The sequence below is a fragment of the Lissotriton helveticus genome, chromosome 5_1 (genome assembly GCF_964261635.1).
Source record: "Lissotriton helveticus chromosome 5_1, aLisHel1.1, whole genome shotgun sequence".
Lineage (NCBI taxonomy): Eukaryota > Metazoa > Chordata > Amphibia > Caudata > Salamandridae > Lissotriton > Lissotriton helveticus.
In genome coordinates this window covers 236,638,009-236,665,372 of record NC_136065.1, presented here as the reverse complement: position 1 = coordinate 236,665,372, position 27,364 = coordinate 236,638,009, and the positions used below count along the sequence as shown (strand labels likewise).

Genomic DNA, 27,364 nt, shown 5'->3' with positions numbered 1-27,364 from the left:
CTGATTATGGCAGTCTTTTACCTGGAAGTTCTTTCAGTGCTTAATTGCTGACTGAGGCATTCGTGCTTCTCCTTGACTCACTGTTCTCCTTGCGTTCCTTTGCCTTTGTGCGTCGCGCTGGAAATGGCAGCCGCAGACTCCTTGCTGCGGTGGTTATATCCTGCGCTCTTGCTTGCTGCGGGTGTGTGCCTTACTGCATGGGCGCTGCGCAGTTTGTTGCCTCTTGACACACTCAGTCCTGTAGCTAAGTTCAGCTTTGCTGGCAGGTGCACTTTTCCCTGTTGGCCACAAGATGGCAGTGAGGCTATATGCTTCCCTCCAGCAGCAGCCTGCTTTGCCCCGGGACGTTCTTTCCTGGTTGCCTTCACACTTTACTGTCCCTGCTACTCTCGGGCTGCACCAGGGGCTGGAGTCACTGACCTCACCTCTTCCTTCGGTGAGTGTTTGTTCTTTTCCCTTATGTTCCTGGTGGGCAGGAGGGCATGTGTATGAGGGTGAGGCACTGCTCCGTGTCTGCGCACAGGGGGGGGGAAATGCTCCGTGTCCTGCCGGGTTCACCGGCACATTTTGCTTTCTCCTGTTTGGGAGCGTTCTGGCAGCCAGTGTCCTTGGGCACAGTTATAGTTAATTTCGGCGTCGCTGGCCGCTTATAGGCGCTTCATTCCTCCGCCATGGAGCCCAGGAGGTGGGGGCAAACTTCTCCTGCCGGCGGCCGTCCTGCCTTCACTTCTCTTCGCCCTCCCTGCCCGCAGCAGCCTTCTGCAGTCCTCGGGCAGGGGGTGGTGTATGCTGGGCGATGTGTGGTGCCGGCTATTCACAATTTCCGGTCGCACGGAGGGCGGAGAATGTCCTGTGCTGAGCGGGTGGGCTCCGCTTCAGCAATTTACTTGGAGGGTGTGTGATGCTCGACTCGGGGCACCGAGAGGCGGTGCAGGCGGCAGTTTCTTTTCTTCTCGCGCCGCACGGGCGGGGGCGCTGTAGCCGTGCAGGCGGCACCCGCCGGCTATTTTAACTTGCGGCAATGGTCATCGCGCCGTTACTTTGCGGGTGGGCTCCGCTTTTAATCACGCTTTACTCTCGTCGCGAGGGGGTCGGGAGGTGGTTAGCTACTTCACTCCCTTCCCCTCATTGTTCATGAAAGTCACGGAGGCGGGGTGGACTCCCGCGGACCTCCGGTCGCCATGGCTATTCTCGGGCAGCCTGCGGGCTCACCTTCGGTCTGGCTGGCGTCGCGGCTGTCGCAGGTGGGCTCCGCTGTGTCCCGACGACCTGCTGCTTCTCTGCTGGGCACCTTGATGCGGGTAGGCACTGCTGGAACTCACTCTGCCTTCTATCGCGACCGATGCGGGTTGGCTCCGCTCGGGTCGCTCATCTTCCCCCAGGCACCCTCGGGCAGGGGCGACTCATTGTGGGTCTCCGAGGTGTAGGGTGTGTTCCCGGTCACTGCGGGCTGTGTCGCGGGGCTCCGACGTGCCCACAGGCTTCTCGGCGCATCGCGCCGTGGTGCAGGGGGTGCCCTCTAGGCGGGCAGCTCTCTCCCCCTTTTCATCGAATTTGGGCAGTGGCACGCATGGGCGCACGTACCGACCTCGTCGCCAGTGTAAAGATGGGGCCCTAGGCCCTCATGCTGTGGTAATGGCGTGACACGGACACTTAGTTGAGGGTAGTAAGAATGGCAGGGTATGCTCAGACGTGAGTCCCTTGCTCACTTTGCCACTGGAGTCAAGCGAGCCCGGCTGAAGACGGCTGTAATGCCAGAAACCGGTCCTGGGAAGCTTGATTCCGGTCCAGGGAAGACATGGCTTGGCAGTTCGGGCTGGACTGTTCCCATGAGGCACAGGGTCAGACTGATTTGCATATGGCCATGTCTGAACTGGGGTGGCGGAGTGAGCTAAAGAACGGTGATGGATTAAACCCAGATCAGTTGACTGGGGGTGAGTGTTTGTATTGTCAACGCTCCGTCCATCACCACCTTTGGTTTTTCTTTGTTCGCCCCAAGTTGGCAGGGTATGCTCAGACGTGAGTCCCTTGTCACTTTGCCACTGGAGTCAAGCAAGCCCGGCTGAAGACGGCTGTAATGCCAGAAACCGGTCCTGGGAAGCTTGATTCCGGTCCAGGGAAGACATGGCTTAGCAGTTCGGGCTGGACTGTTCCCATGAGGCACAGGGTCAGACTGATTTGCATATGGCCATGTCTGAACTGGGGTGGCGGAGTGAGCTAAAGAACGGTGATGGATTAAACCCAGATCAGTTGACTGGGGGTGAGTGTTTGTATTGTCAACGCTCCGTCCATCACCACATTTGGTTTTTCTTTGTTCGTCCTAAGTTGGCAGGGCATGCTCAGACGTGAGTCCCTTGCTCACTTTGCCACTCGAGTCAAGCAAGCCCGGCTGAAGACGGCTGTAATGCCAGAAACCGGTCCTGGGAAGCTTGATTCCGGTCCAGGGAAGACATGGCTTGGCAGTTCGGGCTGGACTGTTCCCATGAGGCACAGGGTCAGACTGATTTGCATATGGCCATGTCTGAACTGGGGTGGCGGAGTGAGCTAAAGAACGGTGATGGATTAAACCCAGATCAGTTGACTGGGGGTGAGTGTTTGTATTGTCAACGCTCCGTCCATCACCACCTTTGGTTTTTCTTTGTTCGCCCTAAGTTGGCAGGGTATGCTCAGACGTGAGTCCCTTGCTCACTTTGCCACTGGAGTCAAGCAAGCCCGGCTGAAGACGGCTGTAATGCCAGAAACCGGTCCTGGGAAGCTTGATTCCGGTCCAGGGAAGACATGGCTTGGCAGTTCGGGCTGGACTGTTCCCATGAGGCACAGGGTCAGACTGATTTGCATATGGCCATGTCTGAACTGGGGTGGCGGAGTGAGCTAAAGAACGGTGATGGATTAAACCCAGATCAGTTGACTGGGGGTGAGTGTTTGTATTGTCAACGCTCCGTCCATCACCACCTTTGGTTTTTCTTTGTTCGCCCTAAGTTGGCAGGGTATGCTCAGACGTGAGTCCCTTGCTCACTTTGCCACTGGAGTCAAGCAAGCCCGGCTGAAGACGGCTCTAATGCCAGAAACCGGTCCTGGGAAGCTTGATTCCGGTCCAGGGAAGACATGGCTTGGCAGTTCGGGCTGGACTGTTCCCATGAGGCACAGGGTCAGACTGATTTGCATATGGCCATGTCTGAACTGGGGTGGCGGAGTGAGCTAAAGAACGGTGATGGATTAAACCCAGATCAGTTGACTGGGGGTGAGTGTTTGTATTGTCAACGCTCCGTCCATCACCACCTTTTTTTTTTTTTTTGGTAGTAAGAATGGCCACGAGCACGTGCGCTCGGCTCTTTTATTGGCAGCGTCATGTGACACCATGACGTCTGTGGTGGGTGGGTGTAAAGTATATTACATCACTTCTGAACACTAGAACGTGTCCATGCTAGGACACTACAGGGGGGAATGTTGTGTCTAGCTAGACACGTTCTAGTGTTCTGCCCGCAAATTAACACACTTTACACCCACCCACCACAGGTGTCACCAGTCATGTGACCCTGTCAATAAAAGGGGCCAGTCCAGGCGCACGTGCCCGAGGCCAGTTCTGCACCATACTTAACTGTGTCAGTGTGGTCATTGTCCTAGAATGCGGGCCTAGCGCCCGCCAACTTTCCAGGGACATTGGCAAAAGAGTAAGGAAACCACCTAAATGGTTGGAAGATGATGTGCACCGTAACATATAGAGTGCATGGTTGGTATCACACCATCGAAATTATTATCGTTTTTTTGAGTTTCATTTTATACAAATTTATAGGATTAGGAGTTTATAAATGTATGATCTGAGCGTCTGTTTTAGTGCAGTGTTTATATATGTATGTTTTATATATTATTATGTCTATAATAACTTGGGGACGTGTTGTGGGCAAGACATCGGTCCGTGTGTGGAACCTGTAAGGCAGGGCTTTAAGTGGGCCGGGTCTGTCCGGGTCTGAGCACCGGCAGTTATTTTTATGGGGCCTCGAAACGGGTCTCTTTCGGGCTCTATTTTCTGTCCGTTTTCTTTTTTTTTTTTACTTGGACTTCAGTGAAATCATGCCCATCGATGTGCACACCTCAATGCTGGCATCCTCGGGGAGCAGAATATAAAACAGATCCTGTTTGTGGTTTCCGAGATGATCAAACCAGAGTGTGTCCTTTCTTTCACAAATAATGCACGGCCGTCAAAGGTAACTGCCGGATTTCTGCCTACATGACAAGCCTTCTGCTTCGCAAAAATGAAAGGGGGTGCTGAAACAATACAGCAGGAACATTTTGTGACGGGAATGGAGGAGGATTGCACTTCCAACGTCGCCCCATGCCGGGTCATGTGACCCTAGGGCTCACAGCCTTGGGCCTTATTTATGAAGGCCTTGCGCCGTCGGTGCGTCACTTTTAACATGGGAAAAAGTGACGCATCGGTGGCGCAAGGCTTTCATAAATGAGACCTCTTGTATTCAGGGTGAAGATAGGTCACGGAGAAAAATGGCGCAGGCAGTATTTTCGGGTGAAGACAGCACTGCTTTCAGCATAACGCAGAGCCATCACGCGAGCAACCCAGAAGAGAATATCTATAGCGCCCACACGTTTACGCCTTGCTCATGACTGCCTGAGCACTTTTTAGCGTGCTTGACTGGGAAATCTACCACCACGAGAGCAGCCAGACCAGGTTATTTAAATAACAGCTGTGACTGCCAGCCATTTAATTCATTAAACGTGGAAAGATAAGTGGCTGTCCAGAGATTTGACCATGTGACCTGGAGGTTAACCCCAGATCTCTCCACAGTATATTCACCCCACTGCATTATCTTGTAGTCTACATTTTATGTCTTATGTGCCGGTGTTATGTTGCTGCTTGCGGTATATGCCCTAACTACTACTAAACTCAGGGCTTTTAGTGGGCCGGGTCTGTCTGGGACTGAGCACTGGCAGTTATTTTTAGGGGGCCTCCAAACGAGTCTCTATCGGGCTCTATTTTCAGGCCTCGCAGAGGTAGTCCGTTTTCTTTTTTTTTTCTTGGACTTCAGTGAGAGCATGCACATCGATGTGCGCATGCTCATTTTGCTCACTACCGAGTAGTGGAGGTCAAAGCATGACATCTGGCCAGGTGAACCACGTTGTAAGAGGACTCTGTGGCATGTTTTGAAGGGGGTGGTGGCCTTGTTAAAACTCACCCCTGTGAAGTCGCGTTGCCTAGTGGGAGCAGTGCTTCTAGTACACTCAGCTTCACGTGAAGCCACCCTATACGGGAGGTGTCCGCTTGGGCATTTCCCAGAATGACGACACCGGTCTTGGGGAGGGTGTATGGCGTTATCCATACACAGCCTTGCTGTAATAAGGAGGGGAGAGAGTGAGCCTGAGTGGGGAATTCCAAATCTGATGACCCTCTGAGGAGTCCTAGAGCTGACGGCTTGTCAGAGCAGGGGGCACAGCTACACTAGTTACCTTTATTTAGACCACGCCCCTACGTGGATAGGCCACACCCCTTTAAGAGGTTTGCTCCGCCCCTTTTAGAGCACCCCCCAGTTTTTTTCCCCCACTTAAAGCCCTGCTGTAAGGTACTGAGAGATCTGCATGATGTAAAGAACAGAGAGAGAACGTGGGTGGTAGAAGAAATTAGATTTTGGATGATATGCTGCTGTAATTCGTTACTTGAATCATTATTTCGGGATAAACTATTTACTTCCGCAAGAGTGGATTTTGCATGCAACTAAAACAGAACTAAACGCTTGACACTTTCACTTTCGTTGAAAGTAAACATTTTGCTTATCTTCCTTCACCTCTCCTCGCCGCTGGGGAAGTGCCTGATGTATTTTCTGTTTCCATGGTGTCCCTGAAATGTCTCAATACGGCACATATTTTAGAAACTAGACTGCACAGTTAAATTACAGAGCGATTTGACGACCATCTTGGAAAACGGATTGTTCAAACTGTGGTAATATGTTTCTAATAAAGTAAAATAGTAGGTAATGTGCTTTATTTAAGGTACGCTTTTTTAATATAACGTCTCCGACTGTTAGTAATCTAATAGAATAAATAGTGTTTAAAAATATGTTAATTACTTGACGTACATATTTTAAGAACAATGTGTTCTCATTTGATTTCTGAATTATACCTAAGAGTATTTGATTCCAGACAGGTCCGCCCTTAAAGTTTCATTTTAAGGAATCATCTGAAAATTTAGAATCTATTTAAAATATATTATTGACGGTTTGGACAAGCGAGTCCTTCTTCTGTGTTCATAAGGCCCATAGGTTCAGTAAAGCAGTCTAACTTCCGCGTGTTCAACACGCTAACTGCAGTGGAAGCAATCTGTCAGAAGTAGGAAGTGGCGTGTATATGTCAGTTAGCGGCCCGCTGATTTCCTGTTTTGACAGGTGAGTGAGGCGGGGGTAAGGAGCAACAAGACATGGAGGATCCCGGGGAGTTCCTGACTTGGGTGCCGTGGAGGATGTTCCACACAGCGCATATTGCTGTGCACGACTCGGTGACACACTGACCCCTTATAATATGAACATCCCCACCCCTCCCAGTTCCGCTCGGCAGACATCGTGCAGCGATAGAAATCACGCCGGGCAGAGTCGACAGGACCTAAGGAAGTGCTGGCAAAAATATTAACAACTGATAAGTTTTAACTCCTAGTTGCTCGGAATAGTTTGCAAGGCGCTCGAAAGGAGTAAACTGACCACTTGGTGATGGGTTGGAGAGGTTCACGCTTGAAGGCACGGTTTCCTCAGTACCACACCTGAGTGGTTCAGTCTTCAGCGCTCCTTAGCCCTACGTCTCTCCTACCAGTTATTACAAATGAGAGGCTTTCATGGAGTTATGCACACTGATAAAGATACCGATGTTGGGATTTTTTTTATTTTAAATAAACATAATTGTAGTATACTGGGAGAAGAGCATTGGTTTTCACGTTTTAAGAAATTCCCGGCATTCGCTTCGCACTCCCAGTTCAAGTGGTCTGGGCCAGTATTCGGCATTGTTCAATTATAAACAGTTAGTTGGGCAGGAGAGAAGTGGCGAGGCAACAAGCAAACTCCGCCCCAATGCTTTAGTCTTAGAGCAAGTACGTACTTTTGAAAGAAAAAACAAGCTTTGGCATAGCCAATAGGTCTCGCCTTTGGGACATTATAAGTGTTTAGCCCTGCAACAGTTGATGTTGTACCAAGGATATTGTGCTGCATAATTAAATACTTATTAGATCCTAAAGGCGAGACCTATTGGATATGCCAATGCTTGTTCCTAACTAGTACTCAAATTCCCCTGAGTACTCAGAAAATACATTTGCCATTGAGGAGACAAAAACAAAATATAAAGAAAATGACACTTTGCAACTACAACAAGCATTGGCATAGCCAATAGGTCTCACCTTCGGGACCTTATAAGTATTTAGCCATGCAACAGCTGATGTTGCACCAAGGTTATTGTGCTGCATAACTAAATACTTATAAGCTCCCAAAGGCGAGACCTATTGGCTATGCCAATATTTGTTTTTTATGCATAGTCCATGATGTGTATTACGACCGATTCTGTAATGTGTCCAAGTCTGAAGCCAGATTGGAATGTGTCAACTAGGTTTACATGTTTTAGTATGTTGACATGGTTGTATTTGAGAATCACAGCCGCAACCTGACCTGCTTTACAAAGAGATTACTTTTAATACATTATTAAAGACAATGTTGGATCTTTTCTCCTGTAATTCTAGCAATCAAAGCAAATAATCAGATAGGGACAAACAATCTATTACTGATGGAAAAAGTATGAGGGCCTGATTCAGGGGCGCAACTAGGTCTTCATTTGGGGGGGGCTAACATGGCAAAAGAAGGGGCGTGGCTAATGTTAATCAATGGGGCGGAGCTAAAATGGCAGATAATCAGGATCGGTTAATGCCCCCTCACACCTTAAAACCCATACCCGCCCTGAACCCTAAAATTACACCCGGCACCCCAAAACCCATACCCATCCTGATCCCTAAAATTATCCCCCCCTGGCACCCCAAAACCCATACTCACCCCACACCCTAAAATTACCCCCTGGCACCCCTAAACCCATTACCACCCTGAACCCTAAAACCACCCCCCTGGAGCCCCAAAGCCCATACCCGCCCTGAACCCTTAAATTACCCCTGGCACCCCAAAACCCATACCCACCCTGAACCCTAAAATGACCCCTGGCACCCCAAAACCCATACCCGCAGTGATCCCTAAAATTACACCCTTGCCCCCCAAAACCAATACTCACCCTGAATCTTAAAATTACCCCTGACACACCAAAACACATACCCACGCTGAACCCTAACATTAACCCCCTCACACCCCAAAACCCATACCCATCTTGATCCCCAAAACCCATTACCACCCTGAACCTTAAATTACCCCTGGCACCCCAGAAACCATATCACAACAAGAAGAGAGATAGGGTAGAGGGACACTCTCGCACCCCAGTGTCAATCTCATAAACAAAACAAGAGTATTCCTAGGAAAAGTAGGAGACCATCAATATGGAGCAAGGAACGACTTCACTTAAGGCGTTTTCTTGGAAGAAAGCCCTCACTCACCACCTAGTGATGACATGCTTCATCATCGGGCCCCACAGAGGGGATCTAGCATCCCCTCTGTGTGCTGCAACGCCAGATCTACTGCGGAGCGGGTAGTGGGTAAGGACAGTGATGTGCAAAGAATATTAAGTGAGTGATGTGCGGTTTAAAAAGTCTGTAGTGTATCAAAAATAATTTTATTAGGATCACTAAGGACTTATCGATAAAATGATGTGTCGGAAATGCGTCCACAATTATTCAAGTGGTAGTTTCCTTAAGTCAGTCGACATGTTTCAGCCACGAAACGGTGTGAATTTACCCGGCATTCTTCAGGACTTAGTGTGAATATACCCTGGCGGTATGGACTCGCTAAGGTCCACCCTTACCTAGGGACGTGAAAGTGAAAATAAATAATGAAAAAGTGCAAAAAATTAGAAAGAAAACTGTCTTTCTAATAACTCCTGGTTTAGGAGGCTTCCGATTTTACGGTTTCTGCACCTATTAGGGAAAAAGAGGACAAAGACAAACAAGAAAACAAAACATACAATCAGTTGTCTTATTGATTGCCTATTTACAGTCCATTGTGCTCCAGTTGGTGGTATCAGAGACATCATGTGGTAGAATAACAGTATAGTTAACACCACCTTGGTCCCCAGAGTCTAGAGTATTATGGGTAGGTAGTGCTTAGTGCTATACGTGCTATGTACAACGCGTGATATTTACAAGGGTTTTGGGTTAAAAACGCTATCAACCTAAAATTGGGCGCGATCAGGAATCGTGCCGAAAAGTTAAAATCAGGGTAATTTCTCACTTTGATAGTGTGATAATTTCACACCATGGGTCACAGGAGGGGGGTGGAGGCGTAATCGGCACACCCTGTGGTCATCAGAAATAAAAGAAATCGGGTAAGGCAGATGCAACACTCAGATCGGTACTTAGCTCAGTAGGAGGTAGAAGGTTTTTGGCTCGTCTGTACTCACGCCCTCAACGCTCGGCACCCTCGGTATACCTAAGACGACCCTCTGCTGGACCCCGAAGATGTCCGCTCGAGGTAGCGAGGACGCTTAAGTAAACACTCCGTTTTGCCGCTTCCGGGTGGGCGCGGTCAGGCTGCGTCAGTGCGTGCACAGCGGGCCAATCAATGCGTTCTGGCGCCGGGAGTCTTCAGCCAATGGTTGCCGTAGCGTTGTTGTTATTGGCAACCAATGTTATGCACCTACCCGAATCAATGCAGATCGGTTCCGCTGTTACTTAGTACACGGCAGTGGCGATTTTGCGAAAATGCGACGTCAAGGCAACAAATAAAATACACGGGGCGTTTACAGGAAATGACTGGGTTTTGGTTTTTTAGAAAACGAAAGAATGCAGGGATATCTTAACCAGTGCTAAGGTGGGCATTACTTGATTTCAAAAACCAAATGTCACAGGTACAGATCTAGTCCATATTGAGCGGAGAGCAAGAAGAGACAGACCCTCGCGATCAGGTAAGGACAGAATTCCAAGGGATGTCATCGTTCATCCCCTGGAGGTGGGTCCCAAGTCTATAGACCCACCTTTGCTCTTTTTCAAACAGACGGCGATTAATGTTGTTACCAGTACCAATGTGTTCAATTATTGTCCACTTCAGATCGTTGGTAGTATGGTTTCGTTCCAGGTAATGTCTGCTCATTTTTGTAGTGGATTTTTTGCATCTAATGTTTGAGCGATGCTCGCAAATTCTCTGTTTCACTTTCCTCCCAGTCATACCCACGTATCGCAAGTTACAAGGACAAGTGATGAGATAGACCACATTATCAGTGTTACAATTTGTGTGAGCTCGTTGGGTCCAGGTTTTGCCTGGTTCCAATTCCAAGGTTTTGGTATGTTTGGTCAGATGGCAAACGCTACAATTGGAGCAAGGATAATGACCCACCACTTGAGGTAGACCCCAGGCATCAGTTATTGACCTTGGTGTGTCATTGATCGTGGGTAAAGGTCTAGTGTGGACCAAAGCGTCTTTGACGCTTCTACCTTTCTTAAAGGAGAACAATGGTTTTTCCCAGGTTTTTTTGGTACTCGTTAGAATTCGCCAGTTCCTATTGATGGATTTCTTCATTAGGTTGGATAAGGTACTGTACGTTGTTACACACGTCAGAGGGATGTCTCTATCTACATGTGTCTTATCTTCCAAGAGTGCCTCCCTTGGCTGATTGCGAGCTCTCTTGTAGCCTTTGTTAAGGATTGCTGTTGGGTATCCTCTGGCTTTCAATTTGGTTGAGAGGTCAGTGGATTGTTCCTTGAAGTCATGTAACTCGGAACAATTCCGTCTCAGACGTAGGAATTGCCCGTAAGGTAGGTTTTCTTTTAACGGGCGGGGATGGAAGCTGGTGTATTCCAAGAGGTTATTTTTTGCAGTCGGTTTATGGTAGGTTTTGGTTGTCAGTTTAGTTCCTGCGATCTGAATAGTGACATCCAGGAATGTTGCCTCAGTCTTGCTGATTGTATGAGTAAATCTCAAATTGGGGTCAAGGTTATTGATCCAGAGTAGAAAGGTCTGGAGGTTTTCTTCATCGCCTGTCCACAGGATCAAGACATCATCGATGTAACGGCGCCATATTTGTATTGACTGGGAAAAGGGGCTAGTCAGGGGTAGGATGTATTTAGCCTCGAAATCTGCCACATAGAGTCCTGCCACGCTCGGGGCAAAGGTACTACCCATCGAGGTCCCGGTGCATTGGAGGTACAGATTACCTTGGTATGAGAAGAAATTTTCTTTGAGTGCCATAGTCGCACACTGTAGAATGAAATTTTTTGAGGCTCGATGGGTCCAGTTGGTAGAGTCTAGAGCTGCTCCCAGGACCTTGATTGTGTCGTCCTGGGGAATACTGGTGTACAGGCTCTCTATGTCGAGTGTTACAAGGGTAACAGTATTTTCGGCAAAGCTTAGACTCTCCAATAGTTGGAGGAGACTCTTGGTGTCTTTAAGATAGGTCGGCGTACTCTGTACCAACGGTTTTAGATAGAAATCACAAAAGCGAGAGAGAGGTTCGAGTAAGGAGCCAATTCCGGAGACGATTGGGCGTCCGGGCGGAGGCATCCGATTTTTATGAGTTTTAGGGAGGGTATAGAAATAAGGGACAGTGCTCTCAGTGGTATTAAGGAAGTCCGCCTCATTCTTTGAGATAAGTCCATCATCCTCCGCTTCCCTTACTAGCGTTGTTATCCGTGATCTTAGATCTCCGCTGGGATCCGCCAGCAAGGGTTTGTAGTTTTTCTGGTCATTGAGCAATAGTTTGCAGGCTTTGTCATAGTCCGTGGTATTCTGTATGACTAGACCACCGCCTTTGTCTGCGGGTTTTATGGTGATACTACGATCATCTTTCAAGGCTTGCAGTGCGTGGTATTCTGCAGTGGTGAAGTTGTTGAATGATTTAGGGTCTTGGCAGTTTTCAAGGTCGTGATAAACAGCCTGTTCAAATGCAGTGATGGCCGCAGGGACAGTGTGCGGTGGGGGATTGAAAGTAGAACTCAATCTGAGACCAGTGTCACCGTTACGTTGGGCCTCATTGGGATCCTCTTTACCCTCGAAGAAGGCCTTAAGTTTTAGTTTTCTGAAGAACGCGCCCAGCTCACAGTGGAGTCTGAACTTGTCTGGTCGGCAGGTGGGAATGAAGCCCAGTCCCTTTTCTAAGACCTTGGTTTCTATTGGAGATAGTCTTTTATCGGAGAGATTCGTTATCAGGCTTAGGTCCCGCTCGTTCCCGGTTGCTGTTCCTTGTTGCGGGTGTGATTGCTCACCATGTCCGTGTTCTCCCACGACACTTGGTTGGGCCCTCTCCTTTTCCCTCTTCCTCTTCGGCCCATCCCTAAAAAAGGCTGGCGGTATTGAGGGTTAAAGTTGGGTGGCGGCATGAAGGCCGGGTTCCATCCCATCATGGGGTAGGGTGGTTGTTGGAAAGGGAATTGTTGTCCCATATCCATCATTTGTTGGGGCATAGGCCATCCATGGGGTTGGTTGTGGAAGCCAGGGTGTCCTCTATTACCCCGATTCCCCCTGTTGCCTCTCCTTTTGCCTTGTTTGTAGGAGCCGGTACTCGAACCACTGCTAATGGAAGAATCCGCATCGGATTGCGCATTGTTAGATGCTTTTCTTTGGGGTGGTGTAAAGGCAGCGGCTGAGTATGGGTAAATTTTTTCAAATTCAAATTTATCCAGGTCTTTTTGGAATTTGGTGACCTTGGCTTGTAAAAGATTTTCTTTATATTCGTTTAGGTCTTTGTTGATTTCCTCCAGCTTCTTTTTGAAGCCTGTTATTGTGGTTTTGAACCGGGTCTCTGTCTCTTGGATTTCAATCAAAAGGGTCTCTGATAACCTCAGTGCTGTCTTGATTATGAGAACAAGCCAGTCGCGGGTACAGTGCCACGCGATCATGGCCCATTCTTTCCTAAAGGTGGCATCGTTCAAGAAAATCCTCGGGGCATTAGTGACTAATAACCCCTTCGGTGCTGCATTTTTCGTTAGATACTGTTTCAGTATAGTGCCGTGGAGGATAGTGCGTATCCTCTCGCGTTTCACCTCTGTTAGTTTTTCCCATTCTGAGGTATGTGCAATTGCCTGTGAGATGGCAGGGTCAGCAAATAGATTGGTATCAGAGATGATGTCAGCTATCTCTGATTCCGAATACGTTAAACCCAGGTTTGACATGGTGACAGATAGTGGTTATGAGAAATCACAGATTAAAACAGCTCAATAAGAGACCAGTGTAGAGGTTTCAAACTGAGCGAGCTCTCACAGCTGTGCGCTGCTAAGTATATCACAACAAGAAGAGAGATAGGGTAGAGGGACACTCTCGCACCCCAGTGTCAATCTCATAAACAAAACAAGAGTATTCCTAGGAAAAGTAGGAGACCATCAATATGGAGCAAGGAACGACTTCACTTAAGGCGTTTTCTTGGAAGAAAGCCCTCACTCACCACCTAGTGATGACATGCTTCATCATCGGGCCCCACAGAGGGGATCTAGCATCCCCTCTGTGTGCTGCAACGCCAGATCTACTGCGGAGCGGGTAGTGGGTAAGGACAGTGATGTGCAAAGAATATTAAGTGAGTGATGTGCGGTTTAAAAAGTCTGTAGTGTATCAAAAATAATTTTATTAGGATCACTAAGGACTTATCGATAAAATGATGTGTCGGAAATGCGTCCACAATTATTCAAGTGGTAGTTTCCTTAAGTCAGTCGACATGTTTCAGCCACGAAACGGTGTGAATTTACCCGGCATTCTTCAGGACTTAGTGTGAATATACCCTGGCGGTATGGACTCGCTAAGGTCCACCCTTACCTAGGGACGTGAAAGTGAAAATAAATAATGAAAAAGTGCAAAAAATTAGAAAGAAAACTGTCTTTCTAATAACTCCTGGTTTAGGAGGCTTCCGATTTTACGGTTTCTGCACCTATTAGGGAAAAAGAGGACAAAGACAAACAAGAAAACAAAACATACAATCAGTTGTCTTATTGATTGCCTATTTACAGTCCATTGTGCTCCAGTTGGTGGTATCAGAGACATCATGTGGTAGAATAACAGTATAGTTAACACCACCTTGGTCCCCAGAGTCTAGAGTATTATGGGTAGGTAGTGCTTAGTGCTATACGTGCTATGTACAACGCGTGATATTTACAAGGGTTGTGGGTTAAAAACGCTATCAACCTAAAATTGGGCGCGATCAGGAATCGTGCCGAAAAGTTAAAATCAGGGTAATTTCTCACTTTGATAGTGTGATAATTTCACACCATGGGTCACAGGAGGGGGGTGGAGGCGTAATCGGCACACCCTGTGGTCATCAGAAATAAAAGAAATCAGGTAAGGCAGATGCAACACTCAGATCGGTACTTAGCTCAGTAGGAGGTAGAAGGTTTTTGGCTCGTCAAAATCGCCACTGCCGTGTACTAAGTAACAGCGGAACCGATCTGCATTGATTCGGGTAGGTGCATAACATTGGTTGCCAATAACAACAACGCTACGGCAACCATTGGCTGAAGACTCCCGGCGCCAGAACGCATTGATTGGCCCGCTGTGCACGCACTGACGCAGCCTGACCGCGCCCACCCGGAAGCGGCAAAACGGAGTGTTTACTTAAGCGTCCTCGCTACCTCGAGCGGACATCTTCGGGGTCCAGCAGAGGGTCGTCTTAGGTATACCGAGGGTGCCGAGCGTTGAGGGCGTGAGTACAGACGAGCCAAAAACCTTCTACCTCCTACTGAGCTAAGTACCGATCTGAGTGTTGCATCTGCCTTACCTGATTTCTTTTATTTCTGATGACCACAGGGTGTGCCGATTACGCCTCCACCCCCCTCCTGTGACCCATGGTGTGAAATTATCACACTATCAAAGTGAGAAATTACCCTGATTTTAACTTTTCGGCACGATTCCTGATCGCGCCCAATTTTAGGTTGATAGCGTTTTTAACCCACAACCCTTGTAAATATCACGCGTTGTACATAGCACGTATAGCACTAAGCACTACCTACCCATAATACTCTAGACTCTGGGGACCAAGGTGGTGTTAACTATACTGTTATTCTACCACATGATGTCTCTGATACCACCAACTGGAGCACAATGGACTGTAAATAGGCAATCAATAAGACAACTGATTGTATGTTTTGTTTTCTTGTTTGTCTTTGTCCTCTTTTTCCCTAATAGGTGCAGAAACCGTAAAATCGGAAGCCTCCTAAACCAGGAGTTATTAGAAAGACAGTTTTCTTTCTAATTTTTTGCACTTTTTCATTATTTATTTTCACTTTCACGTCCCTAGGTAAGGGTGGACCTTAGCGAGTCCATACCGCCAGGGTATATTCACACTAAGTCCTGAAGAATGCCGGGTAAATTCACACCGTTTCGTGGCTGAAACATGTCGACTGACTTAAGGAAACTACCACTTGAATAATTGTGGACGCATTTCCGACACATCATTTTATCGATAAGTCCTTAGTGATCCTAATAAAATTATTTTTGATACACTACAGACTTTTTAAACCGCACATCACTCACTTAATATTCTTTGCACATCACTGTCCTTACCCACTACCCGCTCCGCAGTAGATCTGGCGTTGCAGCACACAGAGGGGATGCTAGATCCCCTCTGTGGGGCCCGATGATGAAGCATGTCATCACTAGGTGGTGAGTGAGGGCTTTCTTCCAAGAAAACGCCTTAAGTGAAGTCGTTCCTTGCTCCATATTGATGGTCTCCTACTTTTCCTAGGAATACTCTTGTTTTGTTTATGAGACCCCAGAAACCATACCCATTCTGAACCATAAATTCCCTCATTGCCCTCAAAAACCCATACCCACCCTGAACCTTAAAATTACCCCAGGCACCCCAAAACCCATACCCATGCAGAACCATAAATTCCCCTCTGGCACCCCATAACCACCCTGAACCCTAAAATAGCCCCCTAACATCCCAAAACCCACACCTGCCCTAAACCCTAAAATTACCTCTGGCACTATAAAACACATACCCACGCTGAACCCTAAAATGAATCCCATGGCACCCCAAAACCCACACCCACCCTGAACCCTAAAAGTATCCCCCCCACCCCTGGTACCCCAAAACCCATACCCACCCCACACCCTAAAATTACCCTCTGGCTCCCAAAAACCCATACCCATGCTGAACCATAAATTCCCCCGGCACCCCATAACCCATACCCACTCTGAACCCTAAAATTGCCCGCTGACACCCCAAAACCCACACCTTCCCTGAACCCTAAAATTACCCCTGGCACACCAAAACACATACCCACGCTGAACCCTAAAATGACCCCTTGCACCCCAAAACCCATACCCACCCTAAACCCTAAAATTGCCCCCTGGAACCCCAAAACCCATACCCGCTCAGAACCCTAAAATTAACCCCTGGCACCCCAATTTGTAACCCACCATGAACCATAAAATTACTCACTGGCTCCCTAAAACCCACACCCACTCTGAACTCTGAAGTTACCCACTAGCACCCCCCAAAAAAAATGAACACTATAAACTTACATTACAGTTGCATATTTGGAGGGGACTGTCCTCTTTGACGTTTCTATGCATGTAAGTCAAGAACAACATTCACAGTAACCTAGATATGCAGGCAGTAGGTAATGATGTGCTGAAAAATGCATTAAAGTTACTGGAACTTACATAAAAAACTGCTGCCTGCTCCTCTGATACTATACTGTGGAGTCGGGCTGATCAGCAGCACTGCGTCCTGGCATCCAGCCCCTCGAAGGTCTCAGAGTAGATAGGTCTCCTGGATTCTCCTTGCCTGGGTCCCCTCTGCTTCTTCGCTGCTGCCCTTGGATGCGAAAATAGAAAGATCCATGGCCCTGTTCACCATTTATCTGGTGAGCAGTGCGGTGGATGTGAATTCCATCCAAGTGCACAGACAGCAGGGTGAAAGGGATGGCAGTGCAGGTGATGCTTTTCCTTTGAAAATTAATTTCTGCTGGTGTCTTAGCCCAGGGTTTGCTGTCTGTGCACTTGTATGGAATACACATCTATACAAGTGCAGACAGCACACCCTGGGCTATGACGCCAGCAGAAATTCCCATACAAAAGAAAAGCGTCACCTGCACTGGCCATGCCTTCCCCCCTGCTGTGCACTTCACACCCCATGCTTATAACCCATCAAGTGCTTAGGTGAAATCCCTGCCTTCAGGCAAGGATTTCACCTCGGCGGCGCCACTCTAAAGGAAATCAAGAGGTGAGGGCAGGGGGGGTTCACTCGAGGAAACTGTTCAGAGGCTGGCTGTCTGCTCGGGCTGCTGGGCCTCTCAGAATGCATACTAAAAATCACATTCTCGGCTCCGATGCGCAGCGTTAGTTAATGATTTCAGTGCGTGTCATCTTAGCCCGGGCAGAGGAGGCGACGGGGGGGGCTGAAGCCCGGTGAGCCCACTGGGTGTTGCGCGCCTGGCCTGATTTTGGGTTTGGAACTCTGGATGGGATATGCTGAAGTGCTCCTTTTAACTGTTCATTGGCTGGAAGTTTCGGGGGTTGCATTGTGGCCTTCGATTGGGTAGAGACGCTCAATAGTTTTTTTCTTTAAGCTAGCTGAGGGGCACATGATGTGCAGTCAGCTGCTACCTCTTCCATTATGGTTGTCAGTACGCATATTAAAAGCAACATTAATTCTTATCATGGCCTAATTGAATGACTTGTTGCACTTTTGTCTTCAAAACCCACTTTCAGGTATGTTTCTGACATTCACTTAGTCAATAAGAATCGAGCTTTGAATGACGTAGAGTGATTTATAGGGTGAATAGTGATAAGTGACTCTCGACGCATCCAATAAAATGCTATAATTAAAATTCAGTGCTCCGGCATGAGCAGTGAGCAAATAAAACAAGGTTGAAATGAAAAGATGCGTGCTCTCTTAAGCAGGCGTTTTAACTAGATAGAGCGAATAATATTGGCACGGCAGCATAGCAGCCAGTTGGGCGAATATAGCCGAATCCCATAAAAGTAACGCAGCGGGCACTGTTGTAAACGAGATGCTCCAAAGTCTGTGAAAGGGAAAGCAAAGAAAGAGTGAACCTCTAACTTGGGAGGATCGTGGTGAGCGGTCACGCAAAGCAGTCCAAAAATCTGCTCACCTGATGAAGGGAATAGGTGTCAGCAGGATAGCTGTTAGCGAAACGGTGGCTCCACACGTTAAGAGAGCGAAATAAAAGATGGGCTTTAAATAGATAGCAGGTGATGGCATCGGCAAATTGCATCAAGGATGAGGTAGACGAAAAAAATTGGCGAATGGTGTTGAGGCTCAGGTACAAGTCTCCTCCTGCAACGCGAGCGGAGGATAGAAGTCACAAGTGTAACGCGATGAGAATAAATGTGGCATAGTGCTCAGCCAGTTGTAATTAGCTAAAATGGAGACAAAAATAAAAATAAGAGATCTAAATGATAAATCCTAAAAGTGGACCAAATTAGAAAAATAAACAATTTATAAAGGGAAGTGGGTAAAAATAAACAAACAGACCCATCAGGGAAAAGGTCATTGAAAGACCGAGTAGTTAGAAGGGAGAAAACTGTAAAATAAAAACCGGTCTAGGACTGTAACAGAATTCTAAAATAGGCGCGTGAAAAGAATTGGCCGCGCGGGCGCCCAAAGTGATCACGATGCACTTAATTACCCGTGACGGAGAAAAGACAGATGGCGGCTGCACGTATGCATGCGCGCTTTACCCCCAGCTTGAGGCCAGCAAAAGCCTCTGGTAGCACTTTGAAAACCCCTTACTAAAAGTCGAGCATTCAGCGCATGGCTGCTCTAGGCTCGACCTAAAAACGCTGGTATCCTACCCTGAAACCCTGGAATATCCACAAGAAAGATTAGGATTAGTCACTTTCACAGTTCTGTGATGTGATGCCTTCAGCCTTGCTGCAAGAGGTAATACCGAACCAATGGCAGAAGAGGAAGTAGCCAACCAATGGCAGGAGACACCACTGGAACCAACAGTAACAGAATTACATTAAGAAGGCTGCCGGTTAACACTGGCAGAAGAAGACCATTGAAAACGGGTACATGTAGACTGTAATCAGTTTTGTTTCTCCTTCGTCCATGCACAGCAGGGAACCGTGTGTGTACACCGCTTCTCCTTGCACGTCTCCTTATGCGTGTCCATCCCGATCTCTTCAGCTGCACGCGTTGACAATGCGCACTGCCACAGCTCCTCACATCTCATGCTGCCAAAGTCCCGTGGTCTGTGCACAGTTCCAATCCGCATGGTGGCGCCAACCTCTTCAGCTGTGCTCTGTGACAGTGCAAGCTGCCTTGGTTCCTCTTCTCTTGAGCTGGCAAAACCCCGTTGTCATGGCCTCTTCTCCCTGTACTAAGGTCTCTATGCAGTCGCAAAGCATGAGGGCCTTGCTTCGGCACTGCTTTCTGTTTAAAGAGTTATTTGACCATAACTCTTTCATGGTAATTCTTTAAAGATCGGGCTCTTGATTCCGACCAGTAGTGCACAAAGTGTTTTCCTACTGTTCTGCAATCGGAACCTTTAATTTTCCTGATGGCTGCAAAGTTACTATCAATATCACACAGCAGTAAATTGCCATTAGTATTCTAAATGGGTTAGGCTGAAGGCGCTAGGGAGTTTTACGTCTTGTATTCCCCTTTAGACAGTTCCTTGATACTGTTGATAACCAAAATGTCACGAACAGGGCACAAGCACTAGACCAGCCACGGCATCGCTCTGGTTGATGTTTGGGAGGTGGGAGGGGTGTTCTGTGCAGAAAGGCATTACGGCGCTCTAGTAAATAAATAAATAAAACTAGCGCGGTACGCGAAAGTGAAAGCGACCGCGTTTGGAGCTGAAAGTACACGCTGTGCTTAATGAGCCCGCGGACCCTAGGCCAGGGCAGAGAGAAGGCGGGACATGCACCCGCCTTTGGCCAATTGCGTGCTGTCTTTCTTAAAAAGAAGCATTCAAAGGCCAATAGCGGGTAAAGAAAACAAAAGCACATGCACGAGTGTGTGTTCCAAAATTTAAAGCCTTTACTAAATGTCCCGCAGAGCAGCGCATGCGCGACCTAATGAGCATCACTTCTATGTGTGTGGCCTAGGGAGGTGGTCGGAGATTGGGCACCACCTTCTCCAGGCCCACTATTTTTAGGTTTCGGCCTGGGCGTTGCAACTGCGTAGCAGTTGCCCCGCCCATGGCGAAACCTCATGATCCTACATATCGACTTTGGTTCCGCCTCTGTCTCTCATTGGCTAGCTCCATAAATGGAGGCTAGCCATTGGGAGACAGAGGCTGTCAATCACGCTTTCTGGTGAAAACGCGATTCGGGGGCGTTTCTGGGACTTTTTTAAGTCCCGCCCCTTTGTCCCGGGCCGCGCTGTCATTGGCTGCCGGCCTGGGACACCCCTGTGATGTCATTCCCCGGGCCGCATTATATCAGTCATGTCTCCATCAATCTCACGAACTGCTTTAAGTTTTTTTTTTATCGTTTTTTTCTTTTCTGCCTCGCCTTACTTGCTTTTCCATCCCTGTAAATGACGTAAGTGACAGAAAAATTGTCTGGCAGCCCAAGTGTAAGATCAGATAAACAGACACAATTGATGTCCTGTGGATGGTCTGAGAAGCCGCGGGGGCTTCAGCCAGTGAGAAGCGCCGGAGCTCAGCAGCAGCTCGCCACCTTCTGTCTGTTTTTTCATTCGAGCCACTCTGCCCCCTCCCTGGCTCTTCTACGGCCTTTTGTTCCCCTGGTCGAATTGTAAGCATTCTCCCCTCCTCCGTGGATGGATGTTTACTACTGTCTTCTAAATGCAGAAAAGCCCATCAACGCCTCATCGAACAGTGAGGTATGGGGCGGAGGGAGGATTAGGACTCCTGGGGTTAGAGGAGAGTGAGAGAGAAGCACTTCTTTCACACTTCTGATTAAGTAAAAGCAATGAAAATACGTCACGGAGGGGTGGACGTGATCTCTTTACACTCCTTTACCTTTCCGTGCACAGGAGCTACAGGCCTTAAACTGCCACCCACCAGAAAATAGTAGTTAAAGTCTTCTTTTTCTGGGTATTTTTTATTCACGGTACATGGTTGTTTAGTGAGACATTCTCCAATTTGTTTGCCTCTTGGCGCTTTGAGGTTTAGTGGCAGATTGATGTCTTTGTGATTTTTCGCACGAGGCTTTTCCAAACGGAGTACCATTTCACCATTGCTCTCCAAGTAATTGGAGGGCATGAGCACATTTGTACTCTCCCTGTGTGTAAATTAACTGCAGCGCAACGCAGCATTAAGGGGCTATCGCAGAAGCACGTTTAAAAAAATGTACAACTTATCAACAGTTACTTTGTTATTAACAACATCTCTGCCAATCACTAGTGAGCAGAAGATTGATGTTAATGTCTGCGAAATTTAGTAACACTGGGAAAATGTAACTATTTACTCCTTTTAAAAACAGAGCCCGGATGGACACTTTTTTTTCTAAAGAACAAAACAGAGGTGTGGCAATTATTGTGGGGAAACACAAAATATAAGTGCTTTTTGTGCCTGTAAATTCCTCTTTTAATGTCGTTCTGTTCTTGCACCGGGTAAGTGGAACTTCCAAATTCACTTATTTAGGAACTCTACCCTTCCTTTTAGACTTCCGTGCCGCAGATATGCGTGATTTAGATTTTAAATGAAAAAAACATGTAGGGGAGCCACATTTATTAGGGCGTTATGGGTGGAGGTGGGGTTAACCTTCACATAGAGCAGCTATATCGCACCCAGACAATTCAAAAGTGTCTGTAAAATATAAAAAAAAAGTTCCAGCATTTACTAGCCTGCATGCTGCAATTCATTTTGGACGCCAAGAGGTTATTTTAAATTTAAATTAACATCATATCTCTGTTCATTGGCTCTGCCTCGGGCATTAATCTTCAACTTCCTATTACAAAGTGCAATAAATAAGGACATTACAGCTGTCAAAACCTGTCCCTGCGTTGAATTATTGGGGCACACAAAAAGTGCAGAAATATGTCCTCTCTGCACAGTAAAAAGTCCAACGTATGGGCTGTCTGACAAAATGTCAGGATCCATTTCACTCTCAGCATTGTGCCGGCTCATAAACCACTTGACCCTTTGAGTGTGGGGTTTATAGCGGAGTCCACGGAGGGAGCTACGCTATGTCACTACAAACCATACCTTACCCTTTTTTTTGGATACATGGGAAGGTGTAACATGAATGATTGATTAAAAAGGGTCACATGAATGAAACCTTTCATGGGGCATCAGCATGCCATTAGGTGACCTTGATCAGTTAAGACATATAGATGGTACATAGGAAGAACCAATAAGGGATAGCTGGCTGTATGTCAATAGATCGACAGCCTCAGCTGTTGCTAGAGAGTCAAAATAGGTCTTCACTAAGTGCATGGGGAGGTCTCCAGCAGACAGATGTCTACTTTGCATGGCGCATTCAAAATCGTTGCACTGTTTATTGGGGTTGGGCACTCAGTCTGCTTCCTGGGGATTGAGGGAAGACAGATGAGTGTGAAATTCGAGAAGAGGTTCTTGTATGGAAAAAACATGGTGACATGGCATGATTAATCTGTCCACAATAAGTTCTGGTGAACCAGGGGAATGCCCTTGGTGGAAGAGTGAAGGGTGTTTGGAAAATATCTCATGAAAGGAATTTAGGAACTGGCTTTAGGAAAGGGATTTATGAACTTTTTAATATGTTCAAAGTTTTGTCTAGTTCCCCCTTTCAATATTTGTTTTTGTTGAAACATAATAAAAAGACAGCAAAAATATAGGTAAGGTTTATATATTGCATGTGCTCTAGAGTATGGGATTGCAATGTGGTCTAGAAGGGACAGCCACATGTCACTTTTCATGATTATCATGGAAGATATATTAATCTTCAATGAACCTCAAAGGTTATCCTGACTATCTGGCATAAATAAGCCCCCATGCCCCCAAAATATTGTTAGACACCGTTGCCCCAGAACATCAAAAGGGAAACGCTCAGATGAGTTGCACTGCCTCAAACCTGAGATTGCACAAAATCTGTGCTTTGAGAAATGATGGGCCATCTGACTAACTAAATGATGGATTGTCTTCTTTATCCCAATTGGACCTTGACTCTCTGCCTAATACCCTCTTCTGGCTCAAAATAACCCTTTCTTTTTTAATGAGTTGAAGTAATTGAGAAGAAGGGGCATGCAGAATGTTATGTTATGTTATTTGTGCAAGTCACAGAAGTAACACAAATATAGTACTATATTCGTTGAAGTGGCGATTTTGCACTGAACGCCCAAAAAAGACAATTATACGATCCAAAGGCCCCAATATCCTGTCTCCATGCTCCTATTTAGGCTTATAATTGATGTGGTTATTCATGTTGTCCACCACACACATAACCACCCATAGGTGCCATTGAGCCTATTTAATGAAGTCTTGAAGATGATCAGCTAAATGGGAGATTATTAGTGTTACTGAATTTCTATTAAGGTAGGCAGATTGTGTTATTTCAAAAGGTTTTCCAAAGTATTGGGACATACTGAAATTCTTTGTTTTCTCTTCCTTTGCATTGAAACTTTGGGCAATTGAATCAGTATCTGTATGATGATCACAGAAATCGACTTTGCGTGTAGGGAACAACTTACTGATTCAGTTACTTTCAGGCCATGGATAAAGGTAAATCAGAATCATGTTTTCTTTTCAGAAATATGGGTTCTCACAAATGCATTTTGAGTGCCCTAAATAGCACTGTGTGGATGTACAAAGCATCAAGGAAGAATTGTCCAAGTTGATGTTTAGGAATACCACTAAAATAGTGTATTTTATTTTTGTTTTAGTTTGGTCCACAGAGAGGCATAATTCATAAGTGCGTTTTCATTTTTGATTTAATTGTTGTTCACATTGTACAGAATTCGAGTGAATGTAAATCATATTTGACCTTTTGGTGGTCTTCTTATCCTGTTTCTTATTTCAAATATGTCTGGTTAACAATAATCCTAGTGTGTAAATAAATATTACTAGCAGGACATATGGAGACTTCCCATGCTTTAGTCATTTTTAGGTTTCGCCTGGCGTTTACTGCGCAAGCAGTATCGCGCAGGCGAAAACTTTTGTAAACAAGTATGGAGCTTTTTCCCGCCTCTGTCTTCCATTGGCTAGCTCCATAAATGGAGGCTAGCCATTGGAAGACAGATCTGCCCGTCATTGCCGGAGCAGATTCGTGGGCGTTCCCGCGATTTTTACTCATCCCACCCCTGTCCCTACGTCATGCGGCGGTGAGCGGTGTTTTTTTTCTTTCTTTTTCAAGCCATGTTTTTGTCATTTGGTTGCCTGTGGTCTCCGTGTTATGTCGTGCTTGGCTCGTGGCTGTCGTCTCCGTCTTCCGTCAAGGCCCGAGATTTAGCTTGTTGCCTCCTCTTACATTAATCACACTCAGACCTTTAGAACCTCTAAGGATATGAACTAGAAACAAAATCTGAAGAATTGAATTGCTACATTAGCTTGCTTAGGAGGAAAAACTGAAGCATTGAAAATGTTTTGCTTACGAAATCGTGACGTCGTGGCTTTAATGCGGCATGTAAGCAACGGCACCTCAAAAATAAAAGGAAAGGATGGATTTGTTATAAAGACCTCAATTCCTTCTACGAGTCAAAAGGCACACATCGAATAGCCTTCGTCGTTTCCTGCTCAGCGCGCGGCTACTTCCGCCTGTTCGCCGGTAGGCGGGGCTGAGACACTGCTCCCGCGGAGAGGCGGGGCCAGTGCTAGCTCTCCATGAAGAGCCAATGGAGCAAGAAGAAAGAGGGGTCCCGTTGGCGGCCGACGCGAAGAGCAGGAAAATAAAACAGAAATCCCATGGAATACCAAATATTGTACAGCATCGGCCTGTCAGCTCCCCAGGCTGTCCGCTGGCCCTGCAGTGTTGAAAATATTAATAATTAAAGAAATATCAGCCTGCCTATTCTACGCTCCTCCCGGCTCCGCTGTCAGCTTTGGGAGACCGCACCTTCGTCGTCGGCCGGCCCGCCGATCTGCCTGCAATAAATGTGCCGCGGCCGCCATTTTTAAAGATGGCAGCTCGGCGGTCGCTTCTCCACCGCCAGCGGCACGTCACAGCAGCCTCCAAGCCCCGCGCCTCCCTCTCATTGTGTCCGTGATGCCGCCCCTCTCCGCTTGTCGACACTCAAGCCCAGCCTGCCTTTTCCACGCCGCAGAGGACCCTGCGAGTACTCCGCACCCACAAGAGGCAGGTGAGGGAGGGGCCGCGAGGGAAGGGGGGAATTATATGGGGGGTGGGGGCTGTTTCATGCTGTTCTCTGTTACTGCCAAAGTACGGGATAAACAACCGTACAGGACGGTGGCTCTTTCGTTCGGGGGCCTACTACTCATTTCTGCGAGTGTAAGTGCGCCTAGGTTCATGCGCGAGTCCAGTTTACTCTACTCTGCTGGAAATATGTAGATTACTGTGGCTCACACATCATCCCCTGTTCTTTTCCCCTTCCCCAAGGGGTGTTACAGTGTGGGGATGGATGCAAGTACGGGACACAGGGCGGGGCTAACTCTCAATGGTTATAGGTAACTTTCTAGGTTTCATGTGCTCGAGGCATCATCCTTCGTGACCACACAATGTTCAGTGCAGGCACTTGTCGACTGGATTTCCATTGAGGTGACCGGCTGCCATGATCGTACCAGAGAGTTATCGCATTTGCTTGTGGGATTTAGTGACTAGAAATTGACAGTGGTAGAATTTCTCGATAGGTATTACTTGTGGACCACACTTATGTTTCTTATCAGACCTGATGTACTATGGTTGACAGCGCAGCATTTTTAAGCAGGTATACGCATGGACAGTGCCTGCGTTTCTTAACTGGGGTGCTATACTTCTCAGAATGAGTGGTATTAATTACAAGAGATGGTACATCAAGTGGCCAGATGCTAGGCGTACTAACAAACCCAGTGTAAGCACAGCTCACTAGACTCTGTACAAGTAATGGGCAAACAATGTGGTAACGAGGGGCGGTCAGCGTCACTCCACTGACCTTCATTAGCTCGGTGGGTTACTGGAGGGGCGCGCTGTGCGGGGTAGGAGGGTGCATGACAAGCTGCCGCCTGCTGTCTGACATATGGTTAAGAGCCGCGCATGTGCGCACTGCTCCAGAGTCTGTGCATGTGACTGCTCCAGAGTGTGTGTGTGTGTGACTGCTCCTGGGTGTGTGTGTGTGACTGTTCCAGGGTGTGTGTATGTGACTGCTCCAGAGTGTGTGTGTGTGTGTGTGTATGTGACTGCTCCAGAGTGTGTGTGTGTGTGTGTGTATGTGACTGCTCCAGAGTGTGTGTGTGTGTGTGTATGTGACTGCTCCAGTGTGTGTGTGACTGCTCCAGTGTGTGTGTGTGTGTGTGACTGCTCCAGTGGGTGTGTGTATGTGACTGCTCTGGTTGTGTGTGTGTGTGGGGCTCTGGGTGTGTGTGTGTGTGGCTCTGGGTGTGGCTGGCACTGGGTGTGTGTGGCTGGCTCTGGGAGTGTGGGGCTGGCTATGGGTGTGTGTGTGTGGCTCTGGGTGTGTGTGTGTGTGGTAGTAATTGCTGTCTGCTGAGCTCGTCCGTAGGGTACAATAGTTCTCACATTTGCGAGATATTAAGCTATTGGCAATGTAAATGACAATGCCATTTATTTATCTGTTTTCAAAACCAACACATAAATACAAATTTTGTCATTTACAATGCCAATAGCTCTAACTTCTCCAAAGGCGAAACCGTTGCATTGTAAATGCTTGGTTTTTTTGTTGTAAAATAATTTTATTACATCAGCTCAGAATAACATACATTCATCATATTCAAGGTATTTACGTATAGTATAAAACTGTTATCGACAGCGTACCTGCTATCCTTACCCTTGTGTCGAGTCTCTAATGAACTCTCTAAGTGTTCTAGTCTAATCTGGAGTAGACCCCACTCCCCTCCCTGTATGGTACCTAATACCCAAGGTATTTCTGCCACTGTCCCCAGATTTTAGCCCATTTGTATGGACAGGCTCTGGCTTTATAAATCACTTTCTCCGCCCTGGCGCGCCAATCCATGTCGGATTTCCACATATACACTTCCAGACTTTGTCTTGCCCCCCCATTTTGGGCTGTATTTCGTTTTGCCACCATTGCAGCTACTTTCAGCCAAATAGTTGTGTATTTTGGCCATTTCTCTTCCCCTGGTACGCACAAAAGCATCCAGCGTGGGTCAGTTGGAATGTTTAACCCAGTGACTTTTTGCATGAGTTTCCCCACTGCTTTCCAATATTCCTGCACAAATTTACCCTCCCACAGAATATGAAAAAAGGTACCAATT

The 27,364-nt window shown here is 47.1% G+C and overlaps 1 protein-coding gene across 2 annotated transcripts in view; it reads left to right on the top strand.

Moving 5' to 3' along the window:
- The first annotated feature begins 362 nt into the window (after window positions 1-362).
- The window catches only part of EXD3 (exonuclease 3'-5' domain containing 3), a 2,383,304-nt gene continuing 2,356,302 nt past the window's right edge, over window positions 363-27,364 (top strand). Inside the window, exon 1 of one of the 2 annotated variants that reach the window (XM_078642091.1) lies at window positions 363-436. The gene's annotated coding sequence lies outside the window, so the exon portion shown is untranslated. Of the gene's footprint in view, window positions 437-6,295; window positions 6,393-27,364 lie in introns of those variants that run through there. The other variant, XM_078642090.1, reaches the window with a different exon arrangement.